Source organism: Cryptomeria japonica, chromosome 2, assembly GCF_030272615.1.
Source record: "Cryptomeria japonica chromosome 2, Sugi_1.0, whole genome shotgun sequence".
Lineage (NCBI taxonomy): Eukaryota > Viridiplantae > Streptophyta > Pinopsida > Cupressales > Cupressaceae > Cryptomeria > Cryptomeria japonica.
In genome coordinates, this window is record NC_081406.1 from 553,362,630 (window position 1) to 553,385,335 (window position 22,706).

The following is a 22,706-nucleotide window of genomic DNA, read 5'->3' on the forward strand; positions in this document are numbered from 1 at the left end:
ATACACAGTATACGTCATACATCCTCTAAGGTAATGGATGCCTCACCAGTAGGAAGATGAAAAGAACATGTCTTAGGATGCCATCGCTCCATCAGTGCTGTAATCAAGGCCCTATTCGTCATAACCTCTAGCAAATGTAAAACATAATATAATCCAAGATGTCGAATATGTGTGACCTCCTCCTCAAGTAAATCGACATGAAGATCAAGTCCATTGGGTCTGCTCTGTCAGCAATATAACACTCCAATATTCTCATGCATAGAGAAAATGTTGAAAATATCAGATATTGGATAACGAGAACCCAAGAAATTATCAAACGCATGACAAAAAATTTCAATACATAATGAATGTGTTACATTGAACACCTATGTATTACATTTAACACTTATGCATTACAGTTAATGCTTATGTGTGACATTTAACATGAATGCACGAATAAATGAGCTAATGCGTAAATAGATTAGCATATGCGTGACAACTATAACCTATGCGGTACACTTAAGCTCTTGTGGTACATTTAAGGCGAATTCGTAACACTTACTTTTAATGCATTAAAAATGACATGTGAATGCATGAAGGATGACAATTAGGTCTGTAGATTTTTTTTTTGGAAAAATAGCAAAAACAGGAAAAAAATTAGGCAAACAATTAGAAAAATACCATGTCGCCAGTCCCTAGAGGTCTCTAATAAGAACGTACTCGGTCAGACAAGTGCAATCGAGCTCTATAGCTAGCCATGATGATCAAATACTAAAAGGAAAGCACAAAACTTGCAAAGAAAACCAAGAACTTATCACAATGCAAATGAGCAAATGAAAACCTAAAATCTCTATTTATGGCTCAAAATTAGGGTTTTTTTGACACAATGACGCCCATGGTCCCCACCAGCTTCAAACAACTTGTAGGCTACTCAAACGATCTCTAAATTGTATGAAACTTCACACGATTTCTCATTATATTGATATCGAAAATATGGTCTCAATTTTTGAATTTTGCGACCACCTTTTCTGAGGGGCCATATTTACACTATGCAGTGGTACCAAGGCATACTGGGGCAGTGTTTTTCATTTTCTTCGAAACAACGTCATTCCGACATTGCCTCAAAGAGGGGAAAATGTAGACACCTAAAAATGTCTCATTGATCATGTACTAATTATTCGTCTAAAATTGGTTAAATAATTCTTTAATTATTTAATTAAGTTAATTAATCTTATTCTTCTAATTTCATATTTCCTCATCATCTTACTAATTATTGTATTTCTTATTCTATCATTTTAACCATTTTCTAATATTAATTAAATACTTATTATTTAATTAATTATGATTTAATCCTTTAATTTAAATAATGTTTATTATTTAATTAAAGGTCAATTTCTAAAACAATTAAATAGTTTCTTTAAATTATTTAAGCTAACTAATTTTATTTAATTTATATTTCCTCTAATTTCATTAATTCTTCTAATTTCTTCTAATTTCAAATTCCAAATTCAAATTCTAATTCTTCTAATTTCTCCTAATTTCAAATACATGTGCATGATTGCAAAAATCAAAGTCAAGTTCTAAATATATTCAAATACCAAATTGAATTTAAAATAAATTCAATATTTGAACCAAATCTCATGAAAAGATTAAATTGAAAATCAAAGTCAGAGTGCAAGCACATGCTAAATTAATTAATTAATTAAATAATTATCTTTTCCATCTCTATTTCTATCTTCCATTTTTCTTTTTTTCCAAAAAAATTTCAATTAGTTAACTATTCCATCTATTTTAATTGATTAGTTACATCATTTCTTTAATTCTCTCCAATCATTATTTTTTTATCTTCTAGTTAGCTTTTTCTAAATAAATCTTTCTTTGTCATCAATTAATTATCCTCCAATCATTCTTTTTCATCTTTCAATTGAGTTTTTTCTCAATTAGTTAACTCATTTATCTATTTAATCAATTGAGTTTCACCTCCAAATTAGCAGTTCAACTATCAATCAACATGTAAGCTCACCTGAGTTCCACCTCTTGATCATTATGTTCCACCACTTATTCATTCCTCTCCAATAATCTATAAATTGATCATTCAATCTCCATTTTCAACAATCACGATCAATCAAGAACAATCACAAAATTTGAATCTTTGTGTCATTTGTAGGTTGCCAGTGCAATATCTAAGAGCCACCATACCACAAAGAAGAGAAGAGCAATGGAAGCTACATGCAGTCATGGAATAGGGAGAATTTATTGAATATTTGCATTCATATTATTTGATTGTATCGTTTCATTGATTTTTTTTTTGAATTCTATTAGAATAGGGATTCGTTATTTCCCTCTAATTTCTAGTTGATTACATGATGAATTTTTATATACGACACCATGTATTGAGCATTTCAAGTTGTTGAAGTCTTTGTTCTCTAGTATAGGAATCTTCATGCACTATACCCCTAAGCGAAACTCTCAAAGAAGGAATTTCTCACTCAAAAGGCATAATGGCATCAACACCATAAACAAGATTGTAAGGAGTACAAACCATAGCAACACATACACTCACCTGATAGACAAAAGGAGTGTAGATTAATTGAGTATGCCAATCCTTATCATGCTTGTTTAGAGTCTTTTGGAGAATTTGTTCAATTATCCTATTCAAAGACTCGACTCGACCATTTGATTGAATATAGTAGGGTGTAGAAAATTTATGTTGAATGTGATATTTCTCAAGGAACTTCTTCACATCCTTATTTTTAAATGACGTTCCATTATTTCAAACTAAGGCGGAAGGTATTCCAAATTGAGAAATAATGTTTTCCAAGATCAATTGACAAATTACTTCAGCGGTAGTGGATCGAAGAGGAACTGCTTCTACCCACTTTGTAAAGTAATCAGGTGCAGTTATGATGAAAGTATGTCCTATAGATGAAGGAGGAGATATTTTACCAATGAGACCCAAACCCCATGTAGAAAAGGGCCAAGACGCTACTTGAGATCGAAGTTCTTGGGCAAGAGCGTGGATCAAATTGCTATGTAGCTGACACTTATGACATTTTTTAACAAACGCGAAGGAATATTTTTCCATGGTGTGCCAATAATATCCTTTTCAGAGCAATATTTGAACTAAGGATCTTCCCCAAAATCCCCCCCGCAAGCACTTGAATGTGCTTCCTCAAGAGCAATAGGGATTTCACCTTTGTTAAGACATATAAGGAGAAGACGATTATAACCCCTCCTATAAAGAACATTAAAAATCATAATGTATCTAGCATCCAATTTGTGAATCCTGGCCCTAGTATTCTTATTTGTAGAGTTGGGAAAGGTACCAACACTCAAATATCTCATGATATGCAAGTACCATTCATGAGAATATATAATGCAACAATACGCCACATCACTAGGATTATCAGTGATAGCCAGTGTTGTGAGGTTGTGAATAGTGAATTTAAGATCTACCAGGGGGTCCTATAAAGCCACAAGAAAGGATACACATGCCATCACATTAGCATATCAGTTATCTTTTTGAGGAACAAGCTCCATGGTATAAGAATCAAACCTTTGCAACAAAGATATAGCTAGATCTCTATATTGTAATAATTTTTCTTGCTTAGCTTGATAAACTCCTATCAGTTGTCTTATGATTAGTTGAGAATATCTATAGATATGTAGATGTTTACATTTAATACTAAGGCTTCTTTTATTCCAGCTATAAGAGCCTCATATTCAGGAATGTTGTTGGTACATAAGAAATTAAGGCAGTATGACAAAGGGATATGCTTCTTTTTAGGAGAAATTAAGACCAGCCCTAACCCCGATCCTGTACAACATCTAGAGCCATCAAAATATAATTCCTAAATCTCATCAATCTTAGTAGAGAAAATGTATTCATCCGGAAAAGACTCTGAATTAGATAGGGAGAAGTGTTTAGCAGCCTCAACTAAGTGGTTGGTCAACACTTGACCCTTTATTGCCTTTTGTGAGACAAAATTAAGCTCAAACTCAGTCAAGATCATAACCCACTTAGTTGGACATCCTGAAAGGTCAACTTTAGAGAAAAGATTCTTGACAGGATCAAATTTAACAATAACATGGACTTCAGCATTCAAAAGATAATGCCTTAACTTTTGGGTTGCAAAGACTAAAGCAAGGCACTGCCTTTCTATCGCAGAATATCGGACTCCGTAATCGAGCAAAGTACAACTTATATAATAAACCAGACATTCTCTACCATCCTTATCACATTGAGCCAATAAGGCTGCAAGATTATGAAGGGAAGCAATTGTATATAAAAGGAAAGGCTTGGAAGGGTTAGCAGGTTGAAGAATAGGAGGATTGGCCAAATAAGTTTTTAGGTCTTCAAATGCTTGATGAAAATCCTCATTCTATTGAAAGGTACTATGCTTTTCAAGCAATTGAGTAAAAGGAATGGTACAATATGTGATTTGAGAAACAAACCTACAAATAGCTTGAATCTTTCCTTGCAAACTTTTGGGTTGAGAGACATTTTTAGGAGGTGGCATGTTAACAATGGCATCTATCTTTTTCGTATTCACCTCAATTCCATGATGCAAAACTATGAACCATAATAGTTTTACACTATCCACATTGAAAACACATTTTCGAGGATTCAAGCGCATGTTACACTTACAAATTCTCTCAAGGATCTGACGAATGATCTTAACATTATCTGTGCGAAGAACGAATTTAGCTAAGATGTCATCAATGTAATATTCTAAGGTTTTATGCATGTAATCATGGAAGATAAGAGTCATAGCATGCTGATAGGTCACGCCTACGTTTTTCAATCCAAAAGGCATCATAACTTGACAAAGCGTGCCCCAAGGGGTGGTGATAATAGTTTTGTATTGATCTTGAGGATTAATGAAAATTTTATTATATCTTGAGAAACCATCCATGAAGGATAGTAAGGCATGACCTTCTACTGAATCTACTATCATATCGATATTCAAGAGAGGAAAATCATCCTTTAACGAAGCTTTGTTTAAATCATGAAAATCCATACACATCCTAATCTTATTATCAGACTTAGCCACAGCCACAATGTTTGAAATCCATGGGGAATAATTGATAGGATGAATGAATCTTGACATCCAATAGCTTTTCAATCTCAACTTTAACAAGTAATGCCACTTTAGGGTGAATCTTTTGAATCTTTTGCTTCACAGGCTTAACATCAAGAATTATGACAATGTTATGTGTGACAATTTTAGGATCTATGTTAGGCATATCAGAATAAATCCAAGAAAAGATCTCAGAGAATTCATGTAATAAGTAGACATATTATTTTTTCTCTTCTTCATCAAGACATTTCCCTATCTTAATGATTTTATCTTCAACACAAGGATCCATCTTGATATCAACAGTGTCACTTATTAGCAGATTGCTTTATTGAGGAGCATCTTTAAACTAAGGAAATTCTTTAACTATCTCATCGTTATTTCTTTCTTTCCCAAAGTAATCTTCCACATTTAGGCAATAAGGAAAACCATGATTATGGTGATAACAAGTAAGGTTTTCATAAGCTCCTAAGAATTCAGCTAAGGAGTCCTCAGTAGGAAAAAATCCAAAGCGAGGACATCGGAAGAGTCACGGTCAATATACTTTGGATATTTCATTGAGAGAGAAGCGGAAATAACATTAACACTAATAGATGGTCTCTTATAGGATTAATTGCACTTACAAGGATCATAGCCAAGACCAAATGTCATATCACAAAAGTTTCTTTCCAAGGGAACCTTAATCCCCTATTCTTGAGCACCACATCCATTACCATTATACCCGCACCTAGCTAGGATGTGAAAACTAGGACCATAAAGGATAGCCATTTCCAAGAGAGAAGGAGGATTTTTATAAAGTGAAGGTTCAAACTCCTCTAGGTTAGAAACTAAGGGAGATGAAGTCATGGAAGCTGCCACAAAGTTATTACTCAATGGCCTAGACAAAGTGGATTGCTTTTTATCTTCTTCTTCTTCTTTCTTATTTTTGGCCTTAGTTTCTCTAGGGGGAATTTTATATTCCCCTATGAAAGTAGGACTAAAATCAAGAGATCCCCAATCATGTTCTGCAAGAATATTTTCAGGAGAGAAGGTGTCCTCATTAGTAGAGTCAGGTTGAGAAGACTCTTCCTCAAGAACTTCAGGCCCACTTGAGGAGGTATTAGGAAGTGATTCAGAAGTAGGATATGGGTTTGATGAAATGTTCACAATAGTGGGAGTATAAGCTTTATAGGCATCACCTAAGATAGTTGGGGAAGAACCCGTTGAAGAGGATTTGGAAGTTTATGTCTGTAGACAAGCCTAGAGATTTGTGTCACCTAGAAAGGTATATGTCTTATTGTTGTAAATGAACTTAACTTGCCTATGTAATGTAGAGAGGATATCTTGCATGCTATGAATCCAAGGTCTCCCTAGTAACAGGTTTTATATCAATTCTTGAGACATGACATGAATAGGTGTGGGTAAATTAATAGGACCTACCTTAACAGGAAAGGCGATGATACCTAATGAAGATTTAGCAACATTATCAAAGCCTTGGATAGTGAGAGAATCGGGCTTAATAAGAGATGTATCAATAGTGATCTTACGCAACAAATTAATGCTACATACATTAAGGCCATAACCATTATCCACTAATGTTCATCTTATTGCACTATCATTTATAATAAACACAATAATTAAGGGTTCATATTGATGTTGAATTTCACTAGAGGGTAGCTCATCTTGTGTAAACATAATTTGAGCCTTAGGAACTGTGATAGAATTAATCAAGGAGGCCATATTATTGGATGTCACTGCAGGTGAGACATTCAATGTTTTCAAGGAATCTTGTAGCATTCCATGATGAGTTGAGGAAGCCTGAATCAAATCCCAAAGGGATATCTTGGCAGGAGTAGCTTTAAGTTGTTCAACAAGATCATATTCCTTACCAAGAGTTTGTGAAATGCAAGATGCTTGAGGAAGGATAGGTTGAGGATCAGGAAGAGAGGTTGGGATAACCGGACGAGTATTAGGTTTCCTATTGTTTCTCATGTTATAAGTATGGGAAACCACATTATAACTCTCTTTAGTTAATTGTTTATCATAGCTATAAGGACTCTTAGTGGGATTTCTTCCTTGCACCATAATGATGGGTTTATTTGGAGTGCTAAAGGAATCATGACTATATCCACCTTGAACTGTGAAAATGGGTTGCTTAGGAAGAGGTGAGGTTGGAGAAGGATAAGCACCTTGGACTAAAAAAAGGGGTTTACTATGTTCATTCACATTGATCATGTTGATCAACCTTTGAGATGTATTTTTATTATTTGAAGGTTTAGGCAAATACATAGAGTAATCAAGGGCATCTTCCAATAAAGCATGATCATAGTGATTGAAAGGTTTATCTTTGGACTCAAAAGGAGACATAACCTCATAGAGGGAATTGTGATGGTAAAAAATGCTATTAGATTTAGTGGAGGAGCTGATAGGAATGTACCCATGGGAGGAGCCATTCAACTTATCTTTCTCATCACCACAAAATGGAATAATAAAAAGGTTGATTAGTTTTTGGGAAAATGAGGGTTTAGAAGGCTTAGGGTTAAAAGACTTATCTACAGATTCATCTAATTCATCCTTACTAAACTCATAATCAACATAATTGCATACATCATCAAAAGCATGAACATATTTCAAATAAAAATATGAAATTTTGAAATGAAATTGAATGAAATTTGAATACACAATGCAAGGAACATGAAAGGAATCTCTCTCTCTCTTTTTATTATGTTTTGAAAGAAAATGAAATATAATAGATCTAGATATAATAATGAAATACAATGAATTTGGAATTGGATTCACGTCGAGTTCACCAAATATGTGTAGGGGAAAAAGTGAGACTAACTATGGAAACCCTAATCCAACTCTCATACATACTCACGAAAGACAAAAGAGCCTAGGGAGGTAACACACTTCGGCTACTTCTTGTAAGGAAGAGAGAGTCAAGTATTACCTCTTAGGGTTTCTATTCCGTTGCTGTAAATGAGAGAGGAATGATTCAAAATGCAATCTAACCTAAAGTGCAAATAAGCAAGCAAACCCTAATCTGGAAATGCAGAATAGAAAATAACTGATAAACTGCTGAAACGTACAAATGAGGAGGTGAAATAAATGGTGCATATGTGTTTGAAATCTAAGACAAAATGACAGGATGAGATCTATACACTCCAAACTATTGCACTGCCAAATCCTACTGAAAATAGGCAAGACTAGGGTGCCACACCCCTATCTTAGGTAGGACTAGGACACCACACCCCTGTCCTAGAAGTTTTTGCTAAGATATGAACCCTAGGACAACCCTTATGTTCTTTCTCGGTCCTGAAACTTACAGCGACGCTTGAATCCGAACTTGTACCTGTAGCCAAAAAAGATGATTTCGGGTGGCTATATAGGGTTTTGCCTTATTCAAACCCTTGTTTTAGTGATTTCCACCTCAAAAAATAGTCTATAATATATTGAAAATGTGCGTTCTAGAACCTTGTGTATCTGCAAGATCCTAAAATAAAAGCAAACAATCTAGAGAAACCCTAAAGAGTAAACCCTAATTGCTTATAATTGATAGAGTAAATGCTCTAAATCCATGATGCAATGTGATCTAAAACATAAATATGAATCAAAATGAAGCTCATACAAAGACATGAAAATAACATGAAACCATACCCAACCCCAAGGGAGAGTTACAAGCCAATGTTCATTCGGTGATCTACTCTTTCACTACAAAGAATGCACTTTATGCTCCAAAAACCTGTTCTTAGATTTTTAGAAGAAAACCCCTTAAAATGAAGAAAGAGAGCTCTTAAGTACGAAACCCTAGACCTTAATTTCATGTTTAGGCTGACCTGGGATTTGAATTTCCCGCCAATATTTTGGGGTTAAGCATTATTATATCATAGGATTCTGCTCCCAAAATTTTAGGAAAAAAGTCGAGGACCATGTGCACTTTCAACATGGTCCGACCAACTTTTCACCAAATTTTTGAGGTCGTTAGATATGATGATATTAGAGAAAATCCAAAAGTTATAACTAATTTCAAGGTGTTTTGATATGCAAAATTGGGCCTTAAAGGTCAAAATAGGACATAATTAGTGTTTAGTATTAAATGATTTATTGAAGAAATAAAATGACAAGGGGCACACTTAAGGTAAAGGGCCCATCTTTATAACATGTGAAGTGATGAATTATGATATTTAGATTTAATTAAATTAATTAATTAAATACTTAAAAGAGATTAGAAATACAATATGCAAAACACACTAAGGCGGGTGCTAACCAAGTGTGAAATTGTACCATCCTAGCAAGGGTGTACAATTTACAACACTACACATATGCATGTATATATATACACATACATATACATATATATGCACATACATGGACACATGTATATATACATATACATATATATATGTATATGTGTGTATATATATGTATGTGTATACATAGATATGGACAATAACCATATAGGCACAAAACTTGAAACTGTATATAACAAGGAGACAAACTATAAGCATGAGATGCAAGAGTAAAATATGTAATTGTGATGTGCTTGAAAACTGGATATTGCTGATATTCTATTAGATACTGAATAATTCCATCATTGAAGATCGTTCAACAAAATAAAAATGCTACCGTGTGTGGCTGCACAAATATATATACAGAGACAAGTCATTGAAATGAAACCCTCAATGCCATTGAGACAAATGATGAAAAAACAAATCAATTTGTGCAGGAACCAATGAGTACAAATCTATCATTGAACATATTTGAACACAATAAAATTGTGCTATATATATATACTCACACACATATATATACATGTATATATATGTGTGTGTATATATATGTGGACATTAGCCATATACGTACAAAACTTGAGACATTATATATGAAGGAGAGAAATTAAAACCATATATTGTATTAAGATGCAATATTGTATTAGATATTGTTGATATTGTATTAAGATCCAAATTCATTTGTCAAATGACTAATAATTGAATGATGTTGTTGTATTTCTCATATGAAATTTATTGGAAGTAATATAGTGTATGCTTGATAATATTATTTACAGTGAGTATATTAACAAATTGAAGGCAGAGAAAACAATGAAAATGCATAAAAAAATCTTCATTTCCCAAAGTTTTTAGGGCAAGGTAGTTGGTGGTAATTTGTGCCAAGTGGCCCATAACGTGTATATGAGAAGGTTGTTGTATGTCGACACTAACACACGTGCACACAAGGGTGCACACATGGGTGCACACACACACACACACATATACGAGTATATATATGAGGACAACAACCTTATAGCCAGTATCAGACATACAGATTATTGTAATGATAAATAATGAAGGGGCTTCAAATAATTATGAATAATAATCCTTTTTTTTTAATTCTCTATAATTATTTTGGCATTATAAATAGAGAGACATCATTTAATAGTGCACCCATAAAATGAAATGATAAATAATGAAGGGGTTTCGAATAAAACAAATAGATAATCATTTTTTTTTGGTCATTCTCTGTAAGGATTTCGACATTATTATATTGTAAGGATTATGGAATTATTAAACTGTAACAGAGCATTGAAATGAAACATAGAATAATAATGAACAATAATCAATTCTTTTTGTATTCTCTATAATTATTTTGGCATTATAAACAGAGAGATGCCATTTTTTCGCATTATAATTATGAATAATAATCAATTCTTTTGCCATTCTCTGTGAGTATTTCGACATTATTATAGTGTAAGGATTTCAGCATAATTTAACAGCCCACGGATAAAATAAAATGATAAATAATAAAGGGGTTTCGACTAATTATCAACAATAATCAATTTTTTTAATACTCTTTGTAATTATTTTGGCATTATCAACAGAGAGAAACCATTTAATAGCGCACCCATAAAAGGAAATGATAAATAATGAAGTGCTTTCAAATAATTGTGAATAATAATCAATTTGTTTTACATTCTCTATAATTATATTGGCATTATAAAGAGAGAGACACAATTTAACAACACACCTATAAAATGAAATCATAAATAATGAAAGGATTTTGAATAAATAATTTTGCATTCTCTATAATTATATTGGCATTATAAACAGAGAGACACAATTTAACAACACACCTATAAAATGAAATCATAAATAATGAAAGGATTTTGAATAAATATGAACAATAATCAGCTTTTTTTGCATTGTATAATTATTTTGGCATTATCAATAGAAAGAAACCATTTAATAGCGCACCCATAAAAGGAAATGATAAATAATGAAGGGGTTTCAAATATTTATGAGCAATAATCATTTTTTTTGCATTCTCTATTATTATATTGGCATTATAAATAGAGAGACACAATTTAACAGCTCACCCATAAAATGAAATCATAAATAATGAAAGGGTTTCGAATAAATATAAGCAATAATCAACTTTTTTTGCATTCTCTACAATTATTTTGGCATTATCAACAGAGAGAAACCATTTAAAAGTGCACCCATAAAAGGAAATGATAAATAATGAAGGGTTGTCGAAGAAAAGGAAGACAAAATCTTTTTTTTGCCATTCTCTAAATGATTATGGGATTATTAAACTATAACAGAGCATTGAAATGAAACCCTAACCCGCATACAAATAAATCATCAATAGACAAAGCATATGCAGCTATGAAGGAGGTAAACCATCATTCGACATCCAAAAATCATGAAGGAAGAGCCGCAACGATTACCTCGAGTCGAAGTGAGCCATTATAGAGCCGAAGTAGCTACAGAGCATCAACGACAGGGAGATAACTCACGAAGAGAGCATGACAAGAGAAAGGGAAATGTGCAAAATTCCAAATTTTCCCTTGGTTTTTAGGGCAACATAGTTAGTGGTAACTAGTGCCACGTGGGACCATTTTTGGTTTGCGGGAAGGTGGAAATGGGTGGTCAATGATTTATTCGACCACCCATTTAAAACATTATTATATGCAACCTTGGTTTTAAAAAATTCATAACTTGTTATAAAAAGGTTTTTTTGAGTTTTAAAAATGTGATAACTATATTCTGTATTAGGCATTTAAATGACAAGTATTGGCCTTTTAGTGTGTGGGTATTGGTGCAAAAGAGGTCAAGTATCGGTCATCACTTCGAAATGACCACTTTTTGACCTTTCGATGCATAACAACTTGTAGAGTTCGGATCGTTACTACCCAGAAGCCAGATCAATAGCTTTAAGCAATTAAGTCTTATACAAAGACAACCAAAAAAATATATAGAAATCTCATGTACCTTTTAAGATCTGTAGGTGCATGAAGTTAGCTATGATGACTACTAGTACTCTTCCCCTGGGTCCCCATTGAAATGAAATTCAAAAACCTATTTATCATAAATCATTACAAATACCAAAAAACCATCTAGATGAAATCATCTAAAGATAAAGTTATTTTTAACACAAATGATTGCTACTTTCCAGCATAATGAAGCAGAGAGGTTTCTTACAATGGTAACAAAAGTATTAATTAACATTTGAAGTTGGAGTAAATTTGACATGCATACGAATGTCTGAAAAACTGAAATGGCAATCATGTTTTTGTCAAAAGATGATCTAGGTAGATAAAATTTGACATTTATTTGTATGCCTGATATTATAAGCTAGCTGGACAAAAGCCGTAAATTTTAAATATCATCCTTATTTGTTGTAAGTGTCGAAAGATTATGAAACCCATCAGTTAATAGATTGTCAGAGGAGTGGCTGTCTTAAAAAGGAAATGATGAAACAAATAGGGCTTCATTGAAAGGGAAGTGTGATAGCGGGTCGAATCTTGAAGAGCAGAAGAAAGAAACGATGTTGGTATAGGCTGTGGAATTTGGTGTTACACCTGCCAACTGCATTTGCTTAAAAGTTTCTAAAGCCTTTTCAAAAAATCCATCTGGTGCATATCCTCCAAGGGAAAGAAAGAGGGCCCGTTCTGGTGCAGCAAGGGCTGGCATAATGAAAAGGGTGTACAATCTGGCTACACACCCACTAACTACATTTGTCTGAGAATTTCTAAAGCCTTTTCGACAAATCCATCTTGTGCGTATCCTACAGTCATTGCAGCCCATGAAATCTGAAAGGGGCGTGAAAACACAGTTCTGCGAGGGCGATTGAGTAGTAGAATTGCACATGATCTGATTGAAAAGCTTTGTGCACCCAACCAAGTTTGTTACGGAGGAAGGTACATGTGAAATTCACTTGGAATGTTCGGGGAAAAATATTCGCAATATCGTAGCATTGGTTTAGTGTCTCCCCCAAACATATCCAAAGAATCTCATCTATATACAGCTACTTAGCTCCGCCAAGAGGAGAATACTATGTGATGAAACCCTTATTTAGGTTGATTCCTTCAATTCTTTGATTAGTTTTTGTAGCAGAAATAGGAAGCGTTTGATGTGATTCCTCTATTATTAATTTTATATATTTGACGATTTTTCTTAAAAATCTAAAACATCTTTGTGGAGAGTTACGTAGGATAGGATAGAATCTGCGAGGATGTTCAAGTTTGAATGGATTTGTATGTATGCATTGAAGGCACTGTGCTGACTCGCTGAGGCACCCACCCACATCCAAACTGTTGATAAATTCCAATCACCTACTTAATAGTATAAATGGTTCTCGTAATCATATATATATGATTTTGTAAGTAGAATCTGGATGTATGAGACCTCCATTGTGAGAATCGTTGGACCTTCAGTTTACATTAAATATATTTCGTTCAAATATATATACATCTCATTTTTGACATCATGACCAGGTCTGGGAATACAAAATTGAACTCCATGATAAGCCTATTGTATATGGAACGATATTTATCACAGAAGACAAAAAGGTTCTTGAATGGACGGGCTTTCTCATCGTTGAAGGAACTATTGATGCCCAAACAATTAAGGATTGGCCTCCAATCATTTGGTAAACAATAACTAATAAATTTGATAAAAGCATACAATGTCACAAACATGTTAGTTATCATATGTTTTCATTCTGATGTAAACTTTGGTGTGTAGAGATTCAGCTTCATAATAAATGACAAGTGAAAAAGATGGCGCTAGAAACTCTTTTTGCTTTGTTAGAAAGATAAATTCTTGCTATATTTTAGAGCATAATGGGTCATGAGAAATTACTCTTGAATTATTATGTGTGGAAATTGGCTCAATCTTACTCTGCATGCCACAATTTTGTTTGCATGCACCCACAAAAACAATTAAAAAGCTAGGAAAAATATTTAAAATAATCACTCAAATAGTAAGTCAAGTTGCTTACTTAGGTTGTCATAAATTTTGTAGGAGGCTTTAGTATGGTGAGATGTTCTTGGTATCTCGGTCTAGCGACAGATATTTTTTATAAAAAAAAAATATAATATTGTGTATCTTATGTAGAAGCAATTTTAATTTAGATAATGTTAATTTCATTGAAGGCTTTTATTTTATTAATAAAGAATTTTTTTAAACTTACATTAAATTAGATTATATTATTCTTCAATTAGAATATGGTTTAATAATTAACAATTATCTTTGAATTGATATCTTTCGGTATATTTTACATAGATTTTTTAAAATATAAGTATGTTAGTAGTTAGAATTTTCAAATTTTTACATATAACATGGACATATATATGTAGTTGCTCATTCACATGTGAATTCTTCACCATTTTTTATAGGACAAATGCTTTATAACTTATTTATATATGTGGATATATATTCATGAGAGATATGATGATTTAGATGAACTTAGCACATACTAGCCATAATCGCCGCTTATAAAAACAAAGTCTATGTTTATTAATCCTCCTCAAGTCTTCCTAAGACAAAAAGTATATTAGAAAAGAAATTATTTGTACTCATCCCTCACAAGTCTAACCAAGATGAAAAGAATGCTAGAAAAGATAATTTTTTAATTTGAAAAAAATAATCTTAGATCATACAGTGTATTTTATTTTGAGTGATGCAGTGCAAGTTGAACGAACAATGAAGGAGTTGGATGACGTTGGTGTAGCATGGAATTTATTCCAACAATTTGAGTGTCAAAACACAATCCTTCTTTGAGCTATACCTACATGGGAGATTATTCTTGTTCTATTGAAGGTGCAATATAAAGGTATCCTACCTTCCAAAGTATTGGGAAAATGGTGTCTCAACCTTGCATTTACATGAGGTTACTATTTATAGTAAGTTTTCATTTGAGCATGAAATGGTGTTAAATTCTCTCAAACGCTTCTGGTTGGTTAGATAAGCATGTCAGTAAAGTTTTGTCACAAGATCACAACTAGTTTTGAGGATATTAAAGTTTTCATTTTGAAGAGGTGCAATTAAAGGTTAAGACTTAATTTTGGGGACTTTAGACCCTCCAAAATGCCTTCAAAAGTGGGCATAAATGGCATAGCCATTTACGAGGCAATAGAGCTCTTCGTGAGCTTTCTGGTGCTTCAAACGGTTCATCAATCAAACACATGGCTCACAAGTTATGGCCTCCAAAAGTTTGTACTCTTGAAATAGGAAATATAATTTGTATCAAAAACATAAATGAGCTGTAAAAAGGAGGGACACGTGTTGATGTGTGTTTTAACACATCATAGGGCATCTAGATAGGAGATAAGGTCAACTATAGTTTATTGGGTGATTTTAGCCTATGGTTTTGTAATACCATTTCACGGTTTCTTGTATTGTATCTCCTATATATGAGGTGTGTGAGATAGAGGTTGTGTGTAAGAGTCTTATGGATATTGAGTTACCTCCGAATCTCTGATTAGTGGTACTCTTGCGAAGAGTTTTCTCTACAATTATATTCTAATCTATTTTTTATCGCTGAATAATATATTGTGTAGCTTTTGGAGTGTGGGGTTTTTCTCTCAAAAGGGTTTTCCCCACGTAAATCACTGTGTTGTGGTATAAATGTTATTTATGAGTATTTCTATTAAGTTTTTGTAATTATTGTGACTATTTGTAAAAAATTTTGCATTATCCTCCTCTCAAGGGTAGTGTAGGAATTTATTCTACTACTTAACTTCCTTACAAGTGGTATCAGAGCTTGATGATCTTTGATTTCAGTTGTGGGTTGTTGGGTTTCTTGAACTAATCCAAATTTGAGTGGGAGCTTGTGCTGAAGACACTTTTTGATCTTGTTGCAGGAATTTTTAGATGGCAAGTTCTTCAGGGAAAATAGAGGTGGAGAAATTTAATGGAACAAATTTTGAGATGTGGAAGATGAAAGATGGAATGTCTGCTAATTGATCAAGATCTGTGGGATTTTGTTGATGCGAATGTCCAAAGGCCCTCAAATCCTACTATGGTGGCTCATCATGATGTTATAGACTAAAAATCCAAGGGTCTAATTAGACTATGCCTGGCAGACTCTATTTTGATCAATGTCCATGAATAAAAATCTACAAAGAAGCTATGGAATAAGCTTGGTGAAATGTATCAAGTAAAATCTTTAAAAAATCAGTTTTTCTTAAGGAAGAAATTGTATTCCTTGAATATGGAAGAGGGTGGACAAATTCCAGACCAACTGGAAGTATTCAATATGTTGGTCACTCAATTAGTATATGTTAGTGTTAAGAGGAACAAAGAGGAGAAATGCCAAATCTTGCTTTGGTTTTTGCCTGATTCATGGGATTGTCTTGTTACAGCTATCGGTAGTACTTCTGTTGTTTTGAAGTTTGAATATGTGGTGGATACCATACTTGGTGAAGAGATGTGGAGGAAGGTATCCCATAGTTCTAAGGAAGCCCTAACTATTTGTGGAATACCTAAGGAGAAAGGAAAGAAGAATCAGAAGTGTGATAAGTCCAAATCGAGAGGGAGGTCGAAATCTCCTGGAAAGTCCAAAGTCATTTGCTGGAAGTACGGTAAACCAGGTCACATCTGTAAGGACTGCAAAGAAGAAAAAGGGGATGTTTGATTCTAATTCTGAGTTTGAGAAGGAATATGGTGATGCATTTATTGCAACTTTGGTGACTCATGCAGGTAATGATGCTTGGTTAATTGACTCGGGTGCATCTTTTCATATTATTTCCAATAGAGATTGGTTTTTGGAATATGAATAATTTAATGGAGGTAAGGTCTACTTGGGTGATGATTCACATTTAGACATTGTTGGTCGAGGTAAAGTTAGAATCATGTTTTCTCATGGTACAATAAAAAGGATTAATAGTGTGCTACATATCCCTGGATTAAAATGAAATCTATTATCTATGAGCAAACTAATAGATGTGAGTGTGCAGGTAGTCTTTTCTGAAGTATGATGAAAGATGATTAAGGGTGCTATGGTAATTGGTAGAGGTTTCAAGTTTGACACTTTGTATAAGCTAGAGGCATACACTGTTGAGAGTACTAGCACTTCTGTAGAAAGTAAATCTATGGATACTTCACCAAAAGATTTGAGAGTTTCAACTTGAGAAGATGGACATGGATTTTGGGTACCTAAGGGTGCTCTTTCTTCTGAATCAAAATTACCTACACTGAAGACTATGTTATGGCACCAAAGGCTTGGCCACATTGTTGAAAAGGGTCTAAGGATCTTGAAAAATAAAAAACCTTGTTAAAGGTTTGAATGATTGTAATCTTGACATTGATTTTTGTGAGCATTGCATTTATGGAAAACAAAAACATGTTCAGTTTTACTCAACTTCTCATAAATCTTGTGGTGATTTGGATCTTATTCATTCTGAGTATTTGGTCCGGTATATTTTCCTTTGATTGGAAAATCCGCATATTATGTTTCATTTATTGATGATTCTAGTAGAAGGACATGGATATATTTTCTAAAGAGTAAATTTGAAGTTTTCAGTTTATTTAAAGAATTTAAATCAATGGTTGAGTTGGAGACTAGAAAGAAAATTTCATGTTTGAGGATTGATAATGGGGTAAAAGTTAAAACCCGTGTCACACTTTTACAAAGGAAAATGTTAACACAACAATAACTGTTCAATTTCATCGGCATAAAAGTGGCATTTGCATTTTGAATTTGAAGATGATGTAAACTGATGAAATGTGTAAAATTTGGTGAAGTTTAAGTCTTCCATTTTTTGAATTATTTTTGTCAATAATTTTTTATGTTATTTTAGCTTTAAAGTCCATTTTTTAATTGTTGAAAAACAGTGGGTTTAGTTCCCATCACAAACGAAAATGTGAAGTAACTTATTTTTCTCTGATTTTGATATCATTATAGATGACATATATATACAGTGTATCAAAAAAATAAAAAAATTTGATGTGTATTTTCTTTGTTATAGCATTTGGAAGTCGAATATACCACAATTTGACAGTTTTTATCTCCCACCATAATTTGTCTATTCAATTTATGATAATCAAAAAATGAAAAAATACCCTTTTGGAGAAGTCTCTCCCCTCTACTGAAACATATTTTTTTCAATTGTTTTTGAAGTTATTCAATTTTATTTTTTTCAAACCAGCCTCTTACCGAACAAAAAAATACCTACTTGTAGTATTTTAAATTTTTTATATATTAAATATAATCAAAACATTATATAAATTATATGAGTATAATCGTGACTTTGATCTCTACAAAAGGATCCTTTTAGTGTTTTTCATAAATTTAATTTAGCTATTGAATTTTTGTGCAGAATTTACAAGTTTCAGAAAATCGGCATTTTTATTGATGTGGCTGCCACTTGGCATTCCACATAGATAGTTCCAGTCGGAAGGCCAGAACTATTTTTTTGGATGACACAACCGGACGTACAAATCACCAGTCACTTCAACCCCATATAAAATAATTTTTTTTTCCAATTAAAAAAGCAATTTCAATCAAGTGCAAAAATAATAAAAGTGATTTTTGAATAAAATCATTTTTTTTTTCTAAATAAAGTGGCATTTTTTATCAAGGGGGAAGATTATAAAGGGGCGATTATTTCTAATTTTATAAAGGGGCGAAGATTTTGATTTTTTTTCAAAGGTGTCTACCCTTTCCAAGTATGTTATTTTTAATTATTTTTTTCAGTCATGCTTAATTTACAGTATTAGATGTTTTTTGGGGAAATTAAATATTTTTTAGATTTTTTAAAACTTTATTTTATTATTCATTAATTATGCTTCAATCATTTATTTTACAAGTATTTGAAGGTTTTTTTAAAACTATTTATATTTTTTTAGATTTAATTATTTATTTTATTAATCATTAATTATGGATTCAATCATTTTATTTTCAAGTATATTATATTACACTTTATTTTTTCAATTTTTTAATGTTTAACATTAATTGTGAATTCAATCATGTGTGTCTTATCTTGAATCTTTTATTTACGCGTACATGGATTCCATATGTTTTTATTTATATATGTATGCATTTATCCATTTTTATTTACGTGTATGGATTAATTTATACATGTTCATATATATTTGTAGATTCATTCTTATTTACATACTTAAAAGAACTAAATAGTGAATTTATAAAATATATATATTAAGCACTAATAAAATTGAGTATATTCAACACTATTTATTACTTAATTATAATTTTTTTGAAACTAAGATTTGACTCAAATTCTCTATATATTAGCTACTCTATATTTTAAGCAATTAATAGTATTAAATTGCATTCATATGTACATTACATAGTCAAATGTAGAATCCAACTAAACTTAATTTCTTACTCTTTATCTTATGTTTGGTAGAAACTAGTTCTTATTTCTTGAACGTTATTTTTTTAATTTCTAAATCTTTAAAAATGGAGTTCAAGTCAAGTGATCTAAATGGATGAAATTTACACATGTTTAATTTATTCAACGTAGTAAGTTTAAGAATGCAAAATTAAATTTACATTTCATTAATTATATTTTGTTTGTTAAGAACAAGGAAAAATAGCTATATAAATTTTTTAACTTTCATAGTTTACAAATGAAGTCTATATGTATAGATTTATCTCTAACATTGTTTTGATAAGTATATATATGTATATAGATAACTTCTAGAATTTAAAATAACTTGAAAGGTGCATGCAAATATGTTTTTTTCTAATATATGGTACATTTGCATGTTTTTGTTTTTAGGTTCAAAGAACAAAACTTTTGAAGATCTAAGTATTTTTTGTAATGGGGAATAAGAGGACGAGATCAAGGTTATATGATTGTAAAAAGGATGATAAGATGAAAGGTCATACAAAACATAGTCAACAACAATCCGTTGATGTTCAAGACCAACATGATGATGTTCAAGAAACATCTACTCAGGTACAAGATTAAAAAAAAATTGGGTATAGAAAATTTGATAGAAATGGATGAACGTTATTTTAAAAATAGGTCTATTATTGGAAGGGCACAATTATTTGCTAAGTTATTTAGGAAAAGGGAAATGAAACCTATTTTGGAGTTCTTGGGTGTTGATAATAAGAAAATTTCTCTTGATATATTAGTAAAAGAAACTACAATTGAAAATTTACAAGAAGCATCGAATTGCATTGACAACACGAGTCGAGGTATTGATTTAAGTGTTGCACATAGAGCATTGATGACTATGATTACTAGTAAGAAATTGACTCATATAAATCAAGTTAATGCAATTTATCAATTAATGCATGTATCTAGAATAACTATTCAATGATACATTAGGAAGAGAAATATGTTGGATGAAAACATTGAAAAAAATTGGGTAAATATCTATAGGGTTCCTAGAAAAGACAAAAAAAATTAAGATGTAAAAAGATAGGTCATTGATTATTGGACGAACCAATCTCAAGTTTCTTCCAATAGAAGGGAGACTATGCAAATGGTAAAAAGATTACACATACAAAACATTTCTTAGATACAACACAAAGTGAATTTTTTGAAGCATTCAAGAAAGAATTTTTAGATGTAAAGATTTGCCAAAGGATGTTTGAGAGATTACATCATTGCTTTATACACATAAATAAGGCAAGTGAAAATTATTGTTGTTTAAATCATGTTGAATTTCATCTACACTTGCAATCATATAAGAAGTTCATGGCAACAATTAATCCAAATCTAGTCATTCCTACAAGTAAAAAACAATTTGTGAAGTCTATTTTATTTGATAAATTAGAAGATTTAGATGAGCTCAAAATGCAATGTATAAAAGGTGAATACAATGATTGTGGAGTTTTGAGTAAGCTTGTGTTGCAAACTAAGAATATTGATATTCATGCACTAGTTATATGGAAGAGATTTGAATATGAGACATACCAAACTAAGTCAAAAACTGAATCTAAAAAATTATGTTGAAAGAGGGTGAATTTCCCTACATTTAGTTTATAGATAGATTTCATAATATGATATATCTACATATCCAACATTGTCATGGTGCAAGATGGCAAGCATTTCGTGATTCAAAGAATTGTTTTCCACCAAGTTGTATTCTTTCAATTGTATATTTCTCCGAGAACTATACATTTAGTCCTCACACATAAATTTGAAGTCAATATTATCATTCCAATCAAATTGCAATATTTGTACAAGTTTTCTATAGACATGCACAATTTTAGGTGGATGGTATAGAGAGTACTAAAAATGAATGCATTATCATCAAGGAAGTTCTTTTCTATGTCATTGATGATACATGTCATGATAAGAGCTATGTAGCGCATTGTTCTGGAATGTTTTTTTAAGATATCAAAGATCATGGGATAGAATGTAGACAACATTGGATTTGGTTAGATGGATGTGTCAGTAAGTACATTAGATTTGAAATTGATTATAATTTAATTTTTTTCTTATATTTGATTTGATTGTATAATAGGTCAAAAGTTTAAATATATATATGTTATTCATGTCAGGGTAATTTAAGTCTACAAAAGATTTTAATTGGCTATCCCTACAACATGCTCGATGTAGCATAAATTTTTTGTGGAACTTCTTTGAGAGTGGACATGGAAAATGAGAGCATGATGGAGCAAGAGGATGTATGAAGCGTGCACTTTGCCAACATGAACTTACACGTAAATTCTCTTCATATTTGTGTACAATTTTAATTCTCTTCATAGATTAATTTAAATATATATATGTATGTACATGGGTTGTCTAATTTCCTAAAGCGAGAGCTTTTGTACAGGTAACACCATACATAATTCTAATGATATTGTTGAATTGTGCAAAAACTATTTTGTTGGTCATGATACAATTTACAACAAGCGTTCTTTTTGGGAAGTTAAAGGTATATATATATATATATATAAACATTCAAGTGTTCTTGAATTATTTTTAAAATTTGTGTGTGTGTGTGTGTGTGTGTGTATACATGCATATGTGTGAAATGAACTAAAATGGACTAAATAATTTGTATTATCTGATATTGTTCGATCAAATCCTTACTACGGGATTTAGCAAGCATCGTGTTATTCTTGCAAGAGAAAAATCATGCTTTTGTGTTGATTGCATTGCGAACAACACAAATAGTCATTATCAAAATATTCCTGATGTATATGTTTTGCAATGGGAAATGAAATAATTTTACATAATGCCTCCTTACAAAGATAGTGACATTATTGATATGCATGATCCTCTATATTTAGTTGTTACAGGTGTGTGCATGCATATTTTATAAATTATATATTTACATGTATGAATTTTTAAATTCTTATTTAATTTAATATTATTCAAAGTTAATTTATAAATGTATACTGAACTAATATTGCTTGAAATATATATACATGTGGTCTATTTTCATAGGTGATATTTTTGCA